The following is a 9220-nucleotide window of genomic DNA, read 5'->3' as shown; positions in this document are numbered from 1 at the left end:
TGCCTACTCCAAAGGTATTTCGAAAGCCCGTACGACAGACCAGCGAAAATTCCGCATTACAATCTAAGCATGCTTATTGATCAAACTTTTAAAGTTTATACGAATATGACTTTTCAATAGTGAGGTACTATCAGGCTAACTTTTAGAAAGCAGGCTACAATACAAATTTCTATCAACATTACAAAACAAATACTTTGATGCCTTTGAAATTTTCAGATCATTTCTTGCACATCAGCTTTTGCAGTTTACTGTTAAAAGCGTATCGAGTAATTTTGTTTCGCTAGCAGTTATGGCCTGCCGATTGATGCCCTTGTGCAAGCTAGATCCAACTTCCTGCCCTCCAAATGTAAAGAATGCAAGCCTACATTTGGGCTTCTTATACCGTCCGCAGCAATGAAACAGCTGTCGGTTACAATGAAAATGCAAATTTCAATAATATTTAGCCATGGAAGCGGTCATCAATTCTGAATTACCAAGGAGACGAGTGCGCACAGTCTGCCATGTTCCCGGCGCCCTCAGAGCTCGTGTTCGTGTCCCCATAATGCGAAACAGCCACAGGTAATTTCAACAAATGCGAATTGCAGTATGGATATTTTTTAATCCGTCCTTAGCTCGCAGCACAGCTGCGCGCTGTTAACACGGCGGAGATAGTAGTGCAGACGTAGCAGACATTGCGTTTTAGCGCACAAATTGTAAAAGCGAACAAAAGCACGTATACAATACAAACTTCTCTTTTTAAACAAAAGCCTTGAGAGGCGACTGCGGGAACTTGGGCACGACTGCTGAGATTCAAGTGCGCATGCTTGGGGCGTTCACATAGGATATCGGCCAAGGTCACAGATAAAATGCCGCTGCAGCTAAAGTTCACCGGCCACATTCGACGGCGCCAGCACAGGAAACACTTCACGGCGTAGGCATGTAAGTTGAAATTTGATTGCGGTCCTTTGTTGGTGCTGCTGGGGAAACACGATGAAAACTGTGTCACAAAGCTGCGAGCACTCGCTTCGTACACACTGGCCGCCCCCGCTTTCGCCAGAGAAGCAACGGTGCACCGATAGAGATCAGCGGGAAGCGTGAACGTGGTGCTCCTGTGGTGAAACCAAAATAAACAAACGTAAGACTACAAGTAGCTAGGAGTGCACGTGCACGCCTATCTAAGTTAACGTCAGCGTAATATCTGTAGTGACCATGCGTAAGATGCGTTGCTCACACTTCATTTGACTCCGATAACTTATTTCCGCTCCAAAGGGTCTCATAGCGGCAAAGTATAGCTCTGGGCGAGATTACAGGGGCACACTGCCTTTCGAAGCATAGGAAGCTCATTGCAAAAAAAAATTAAATTTTCGAGTTGCCCATTATACATTAAACCTTGATGCAGCAGTGCTTCAAGAAACCCCAAGCGTACAACACTCATTCGTGATAATTCACTATGCTGGTATTTCACAGGTGGTTTACAGCTTCGAGACATAATACTACACAATACTATATATCAATATTGAAAAGTCAGTCGCAATCAGAAATTTCGTGCAATGTTCAGGCCCACTAGGCTTGCTCCGTATTGCGCAAGGGCCCTTATTTGATGGGCCGTAGCTACTAGCGAAAAAACAATATTATGCAGTGTGTCTTCATTTGCCCATATCGACAAAGCACACCCGAGCAGCCTTTAAGTCTACTGGTGCCAGTGGCTGAAGTCTGCGCCAGGGAAACTGAGAACGGCCGTCTCCGGGAGTGAGGCCCTGCCGTGCGGACTAAAAAATATCCACCGATGCCACCCTCCTAAGACGTACCGCTCACTCCTTCCATTACTGCTAAAAGAACGTCTGCCGCTATTATCGTTTCCGTCAACTCTAACCCAGTAAGTGTACTCGTAGATACAGGAGCTAATTACTCTGTGATGAGGGCTACATTGGCCACCCATCTATGCAAGGTGCTGACAACGGGGGACGGCTCACAATTGATCATTGGTGGAAGACACCTTGTGTCACCGCAAGAGTTGAAATTTGTGCGTCGGCCTTTGTAGCATCTTTTCTTGTGCTGCCGAAATGTTCCCGACCAGTTATACTGAGTATATATTTACTTCAGAAGTATGGATGAATCATTTATCTGCATGATTTGTTCGTGACATTCGGTAAGTGTGTTTCTGTAGCTTCGGATGACGAGGACGACATCGCCGTGCTGCGCTACGTGTTGTCGACGAATACGTAACATTGCCACCTCGGAGCAGTGTCTTCGTCCTCGTTGATTGCCCACACAAACAACCAGGCAGAGGCATCGCCCAAGGTAACGTCACCTTACTACTTGGTAGAGAGGCCGCCATAGCTCGAGGTAACGTAGAACACCGGAATGGGCAGACTACGGTCTTAGTGACCATCTTCCGCGGTGAATAAAAGTATTTTCTGAGGCGCATCACCATAGCCTACTGGGAAACACTCGACGATTAAAGAACCTGTGATTTGATTACGACAACCTCAACAGAGCAAAGCTGTGATATGACCGTGAGCAACCACATCAACACCAATGAGCAGTTAGAGAAATACAAGCGGGAAAGACTCCTCAGTTTGCAGAGATATTTTAGCGACTGTTTTGTCACTACATTGAGGGTCTGGTAGGCTTCACCTACCAAACACATCACATCACATCACTTGATTTCCTTAAAGATTCTCAAGAGAGTATTACAAAAGGGGTAGGTATACAGTGAAGCCAGGTGACTGCACTCGGTAAGAAAGTTTGTTACTTTGCAACAGAATCATCACGGCGCCAACCACCCAACCTGTGCGCCAGCACGCTTACAGCATCTCATAGAAAGAACATGACGCTATTCCTCCTCCATTCAAGCAAACGCTTGATGATGGCATTATACTTTCAACTAGTCCTTGAGCCTCATCTGTTGTACTGGTTAAGAAGAAATATGGCTCGCTCCGATTCCGTGCAGATTACAGCAAGTTGAGCTTCGTGACAAAGACAGACGTTTATCTTCTTCCCCGTATTTATGACTACTTATATCGCCTGCGACTTGCCTGCTTGTTTTATTTGATAGTGCTCCAAAGCGGGTACTGGCAGAGTGAAGTTAACAAACGGGACCCGGAAAAAACGGCGCTTCTAACCCCTCACGGCCTTTTCAAAATTAAGGTCCTCCCTTTTGAACTAAGCTCCACTAAAGGTACATTCCAGCGAATGATTGACACAGTGTTAGCTGACCTGAAGTGGTACTGGTGTTCAGTCTACTTATACTACAGGCAATTCGCTCAGCCAGCCTATCTCGAAGGCCGGAAAAGTGTCACATCTGATACGAGAAGCTGAAATCGTTGGGCCATAATGTCAGCAGTAGAGGTGTGTGACCTGACCCAGAAAAATTCACTGCAGTTGTTCCGTTCCCGATGCCGAAGGCAAAGCGTGATTTGCGCTGATTTGTAGTTTTTTGTGCGAAGTACTGCCGTTTCGTGCCACTTTTTTTTTCTAAAATCAAACAGCCAGTGCAACAATTAATCATGGACGACGTATCCTTTACCTGGGGCTTGGCACACGCGGATGTTTTTCCTGCGCTTCAGCAATGTCTTCAAAACCTGCCGATCCTTGGTCACTTCGACGCAGAAGTAGACATTGCAGTGTACATTGATGCTGGCAGCCTTGATCTCGGAGTTATTCCCGTAGAGTTTCAAAGTGACACTGAAAGCGTTATCACATATGATAACCTCACGCTGTCTTCTTCTGAGAATAACTATAGAACAACTGAAAACGAACGCCAGGCTATCGTAGGGGCTATTACGAAGTTTAGGCCGTACTTGTACAGACAGCCTTTCTGAATCGTCAGTGATATTCACTCTCTCGGCTGGCTGGCGAATTTCAAGGATCCTTCGGGTCATCTGACAACATGAAGCCTTATTAGGCTGCTGGAATTCAACCTAACAATCGTGTACCGGTCTGGAAAAATATTATGTCGACAACGACAGTCTTTCCGTGCCCTCTCCGAGACCGCTCTAAAAGACTTACGAAGACTGTGATTTCTTTTCCACTACAGAATCTTTTAATCTAATCCAACAGCAATGTCAAGACCTAAAACTGCAGCCACCTATTCAATCTTTTCAAAGACGTCGCTAACAATCTCTGCGTCAGTTTGCGTCAACGTTGTCATCTTTAAAGTTGTGGCTACCAATACATGACTCAATTATGCGAAACCGAAGCCATTCGTCGAGCTGCTACTTTCGATGTGACCAAGTTCTTCGTCAAGAGCATTGTTCGGTGTCATTGTGCAACAGCTGTTAGCACAGATTGTGGTACAGCAATCATGGCGCAGTTGCTCCGTAATATACTGCACCCAAGTGGTACCAAACGCAGAACAGCAACAGCGCACCACCAGCAGACCATTGCGTTAACTGAGCGCCTCAACAAAACGATTGGAGACATGCTTTCATTATATGTAGCGTCGGATAACAACAATTGCGACGAAGTCTTTCATACGTAAGATTTGCCTATAACATGCCTCGTGAAGTAATTAATGGAATGGCACCTTTTAGTCTTGTTTACGGCCGCGACGTTACCACGATGCTTGACGTGGTGCTTCTACAAACTCCGTCTGCCACGACTTCTCCAGATACAAACGTCTTCAATCAGTGTACCAACACAGCGCGGAATCTTGCGCGGCAACGCATGTTGGCTTGTCATGAGCTAGATGCTTGCCGACACCACAGCATCATAGAGCAGCGGCGCATACAAGATGAATGACCTTGTCTTGATATCAATGTGACAACGGGCCACTAAGCAAAATGGTTTTGCCGGTAATTTGGACCCTACCATAATAGGCATCGCTTAGGCGGAGTCAAATACGAAGTTTTGTCAGCAGAGCCCTGCCGCCACTCTCGTACACCACGTTCATTCGATGGAGTTCACGTGATCAGGACGAAGCCGTATTATGCGCCCTCTCTGCAGGCTGCAAACTTTTTGGTGCCGTGCCTGCCTCGAACCATAATTGACATAATTGAACCACAATTGAAGTAAAGGAAAAGGGGAGACAAGCGCAGTCAAGTGGCAGACAAGTGGCAGTTTTCTGTCTCTGGTTTTTCGCAGGCTTGCTTGTCGACTCTACGCATAGATAACCCAAACATCAATGCTAACTTGCAAACGATTGAGCAATTCCTGCGCGATGACAGCCCTGTTGATAGTGATGCCACGAGCATTGACGTAGAGGACCTATTTTATTTCCTCCCACATAATCACCTTTACACCGCAGTGAAGAAATGCATTACATGTCGCAATGATGAATCTACCTTCATAGGTCTAAGTGGCAAGTAAGTTGCATCTTTAACAGCACGTCTGTTCTTTCACTTGGAGTCTTTATTTGTTTCTTTCTGAAGTGAAGTTTGCCTGCAGAAGAAAAGTGTATGTATTGGGTCTAGGGTGGCTCTAGTTTTAAGCGATATTTTTCTAAGTAGACTTCATCGGGCGCTCCAACTGGTTTTAACACGATAGCTTTAAAGAGCTCGTGTCGCAGAAAAGCCACCGCCGGCGTCGGCCTCGTTCGTAGTGAGCGAAAAATTGTTTGTGCGTCTGTGACGAAAAATCAAGTTGCCGAGATAGCCGCGGGAAGTCACTACTTGTCCACGCGTGCACGCGCGATCACATTGAAAAAGCCACGCATTCCAAGAAAAAAAGTGCTCAGGGTCATGAGGCCCGGTAGTTCCTTTGCCCTGCCACTTCTCCCTGCTTACCTTTCAGTGCTTTCGTCGGGACGAGAGAAGAGATAATGCAACTGCAGCATGCGATGAACCTTTGTAACATCACTCGCACTGGGTGGATTCTTGAAATTTGCGCGGCGTTGAATTCGTGAGGCGAAATACTCCTCTATTGAATTTATTTAATTGTTGCTTGAAAAATTGTTTCAGGGCCCCGTCAACTCGTGTTGTTCGACGGTGTCCCGATGAAAACGGGCCTGTTCGGCGATAATAGCACGCGCTGGTCCATTCTACTGTGAGCGTATTTGTGTGCGTGCGTGTGTATGTATCAAAACATATGAATAAGTATGCACTTAGCGGTTGAAGGCTGCACTACGAGCCGGACGTCACTATCGCGTTCAACTCTTAAAGGCGAAGCTTAAGGGTGCCCCAATTTTTACAGGCCTCCATGATTGGGATTCTTCGTTATGTCGGTGATTGCATTGTTTTTTTTTTCGTAAGGGAACTGGAGATAGGTCAGCAGGTATTCTAAAGAGTTTTGAACAGTGTGGTCTTGGCTTGAAGTTCACTTCTGAATACCTAAAAGACCAATGTCTCCAATTTTCAGCTCTTCAGGTGCAGACTTTGCCCACGCATTTGTGTTGGCGCTACACCCCTAGGTCTGTGAAACTTGTGCTGAACTACAAATCAGGCCACACGAAACTGGTTAAACATGCGATCGCACTCTCATGTTTTAGCTGAGCACTGAAGAAATCCTGCACATATTTAGCTCAAAAAAAATTGCTGGGCAGGTCCAAAAACTTAGACAAGCAGGCTTCCCACGGGATTTGTTAAATTTCTGCGAAAATTTGATTAAGAAAATAAAAAGGAGGCCCTGGTGTTGGTTGCAACTTGTATGAGAAGGCGAAGCATAAAAAAGTTGCTGTTCTTCTATATATTCCCCGTTTTACCCACTGCCTAAAAAAGGTGGCAACAAGATATGACGTGCGAGTGTTTGTTTCTGCCAGGAAGAAGTTATCCACTGTATGTGCCGAAAAAGATAGACCAGTCGCAAATCAGATATATGTCCACCAACATACATGCAACGTTAGACATTTTCATAATTATGTATAATGTTTCACCGATGTTGTCCACTCCACAACCTTGTCATGCAATCGTGTATACGTGGGTCAGACAGGTCGCTGTCTGTTAGACTTCGAGAACATTTTAATTATCTGCAAGGCCACTCCGGCCTTCACCTCGCAGCCTACTGTTAAAATTGCGGCTTCGTGCCGCTCTTTGATGATGATACTGTGCTGTTTCGACATAAAAAACAAAGAGTGTGCGAACCAATTGATGCTGCGCATATTCACGCGATTTCTTAGTTATGCGTCAGTGTTCCCTCTGTGGCCATACACGATAAGGAGTTGAGCTTTCTGGGTTCTGTAGGATGTTTGTGCTATTCCTTGTCTTGTCTAGATTTTGTTGATTTGGCCCCTCTTGCCTTTTTCTCTCTCCGTTTGCCCTCCTTTGCTTTTTATCCTTTCCTTTATATATTGCCTTGGCATTGCAATAAAGCTTCAGTTGATAGTAGATTATGCGCTTGTCTGTCCCTTTCCTCTACTTCGTGTTTCTATTAGTTTTTTGCGCAGTACAATATGAATCAGTACCAACTTGCCACACTGGCAATTATCCTGCCTTGAAGCCTGTTGTGTCTGTTCTCCTAGTTTTTTATTATCTTTTGTCCTTTACTGTTTACGTCGTCTCTAACTTTGATGGCTCAGTTTACGTTTTTGACTAGAGCTGCGGCGTTGAAATGAAGCCGTGTGTGTGTGTGTGTGTGTGTGCGTGTGTGCGTGTGTGTGTGTGCGTGCGTGCGTGTGTGTGTGTGTGTGTGTGTGAGAGAGAGAGAGATTGGAAATGCCGCGCGCGAGTTGCTGTAGAGAGTGAGAAGGCAGAAGTGTTTGGCTGCTCTGGCTGAAAACAAACCACCGTTCACTGCAGCTCGTTCCTTTTGTCATTTCTTTTCGTGACAAAATTATGTTGCCAGAAGTATTCAGCAGAAACCTTCAACTTGCTTTGAAATTTTAACAAAGACTGCGACTTTAGTGCTCAGCTAAATTTAAACAAGGAATGGCGAACTTTCAAAACACGTGTAGTACTTCAATTTTTAGGGAAAACGCATTGGAAACTTGAACAGAAACCACTTAGCTCGACTCTCTTATACATACGAATGACAGGTGCGCCACAGTACTAACGTCCGAGGATGTATTTAATCTTGAATTCTGCCCTAGCAAGAATCATTTTAGGCGAAGGAATAAAAACGAACAAAGTGAAAAAGCACAGCCAGCAGAAAACAGCCCTCGCGTTGCAGAAACAGGGGACTGCTCCGGAAATAATACACCTTTTGTCAAACACGTGTGTGTTGCAAATGTTTCTTTTTTATTTTATAGATGGGAATCACCGTCACTCTACTGCCACAGCTTTGTCGAAGCGAATAAACTGTGGTGTCGCGTACGCAGCGTAACAGCGGACTGTGAGCACTTGCGGCGCGTTTTGAATACGTGAAAAAAAAGAAAGGTAATTCTGAAAAGAGATTGAAATATACCGGGACACGTCACTTTGTGTTACATGGCTCTCAGCTCACGTTTTTACGGCGATGAAGCCGTGTCCTGACAATATAGCTTGAGCAACATTTGTGCTCTGTGCAGCATTCGCAGTTTGCAAAAAGATCGTTAATTCTGTTTGTTGTTTCCGGCTGGTGAATTGCTCCAATAGACCTCAATTCATCTCTGCATTATAACCCAAAAGACGACTTTACATGGAGTGATCTTTTTATATTTAAAGAAATATAAAAGAAAACTTCTGAAATATATAAGGTAAGATTTTTAGTTTAGTTTTTTGCTCCAGGTACCGTACTTCATTGCTGCAAATCAGGTATGAAGTAGCCTTACGCGTGAGATGTGTTACAATGACATACCCGCTCACGGCAATGCTTACTTCATACTCGGCCTCAGAGAGGCTGAGTAAGCGATGTTGTTGGTCAGCCGACAATACGTCCCTGGATCTGTGCACTGAGTGACAGTGATTTTTTTGTCACTGCGACCATCTGCGAACATGACTGTAAGCTATTTTTTCTTACTTCACAAGACTTTTCAAGTGCAGGTGTGCACCACATCGTCTATGGTTTATCATTGAAGTAACGCGCACTAAGAGGGTGTCTGCTCGCGTTGTGCACATAGGAAAGGTAAGCAAACGACAAAGTCGCCGCTATCGAAAGAGAGATTGCGCGTGACCTCTAGACGCATTATCGGTTGCAAGAGCCATTGCGATGATAACCGACAGCTTGTCGTGACAGTAACTCGAATGCTCCACGTGTGTCGGATGCAACGCACTGAGCGAAATTCAATTGACTTAAAAGCGAAAAGACTAGGACTTGCTTGAATTCGGATCTTCGGACCACTCATACAAAAAAGGTAAATGTTTTCTTTAAGCCAGACAGAAGTAAAAGTCGTTTTCATCGTAACTTTCACCTTTCTGTCTTTTCTGTATGTTGTGCGTGCCACCTAAAA

The sequence above is a fragment of the Rhipicephalus microplus genome, chromosome 1 (genome assembly GCF_043290135.1).
Source record: "Rhipicephalus microplus isolate Deutch F79 chromosome 1, USDA_Rmic, whole genome shotgun sequence".
NCBI classification, from domain to species: domain Eukaryota; kingdom Metazoa; phylum Arthropoda; class Arachnida; order Ixodida; family Ixodidae; genus Rhipicephalus; species Rhipicephalus microplus.
Note: the sequence above shows the minus strand (reverse complement) of the source record.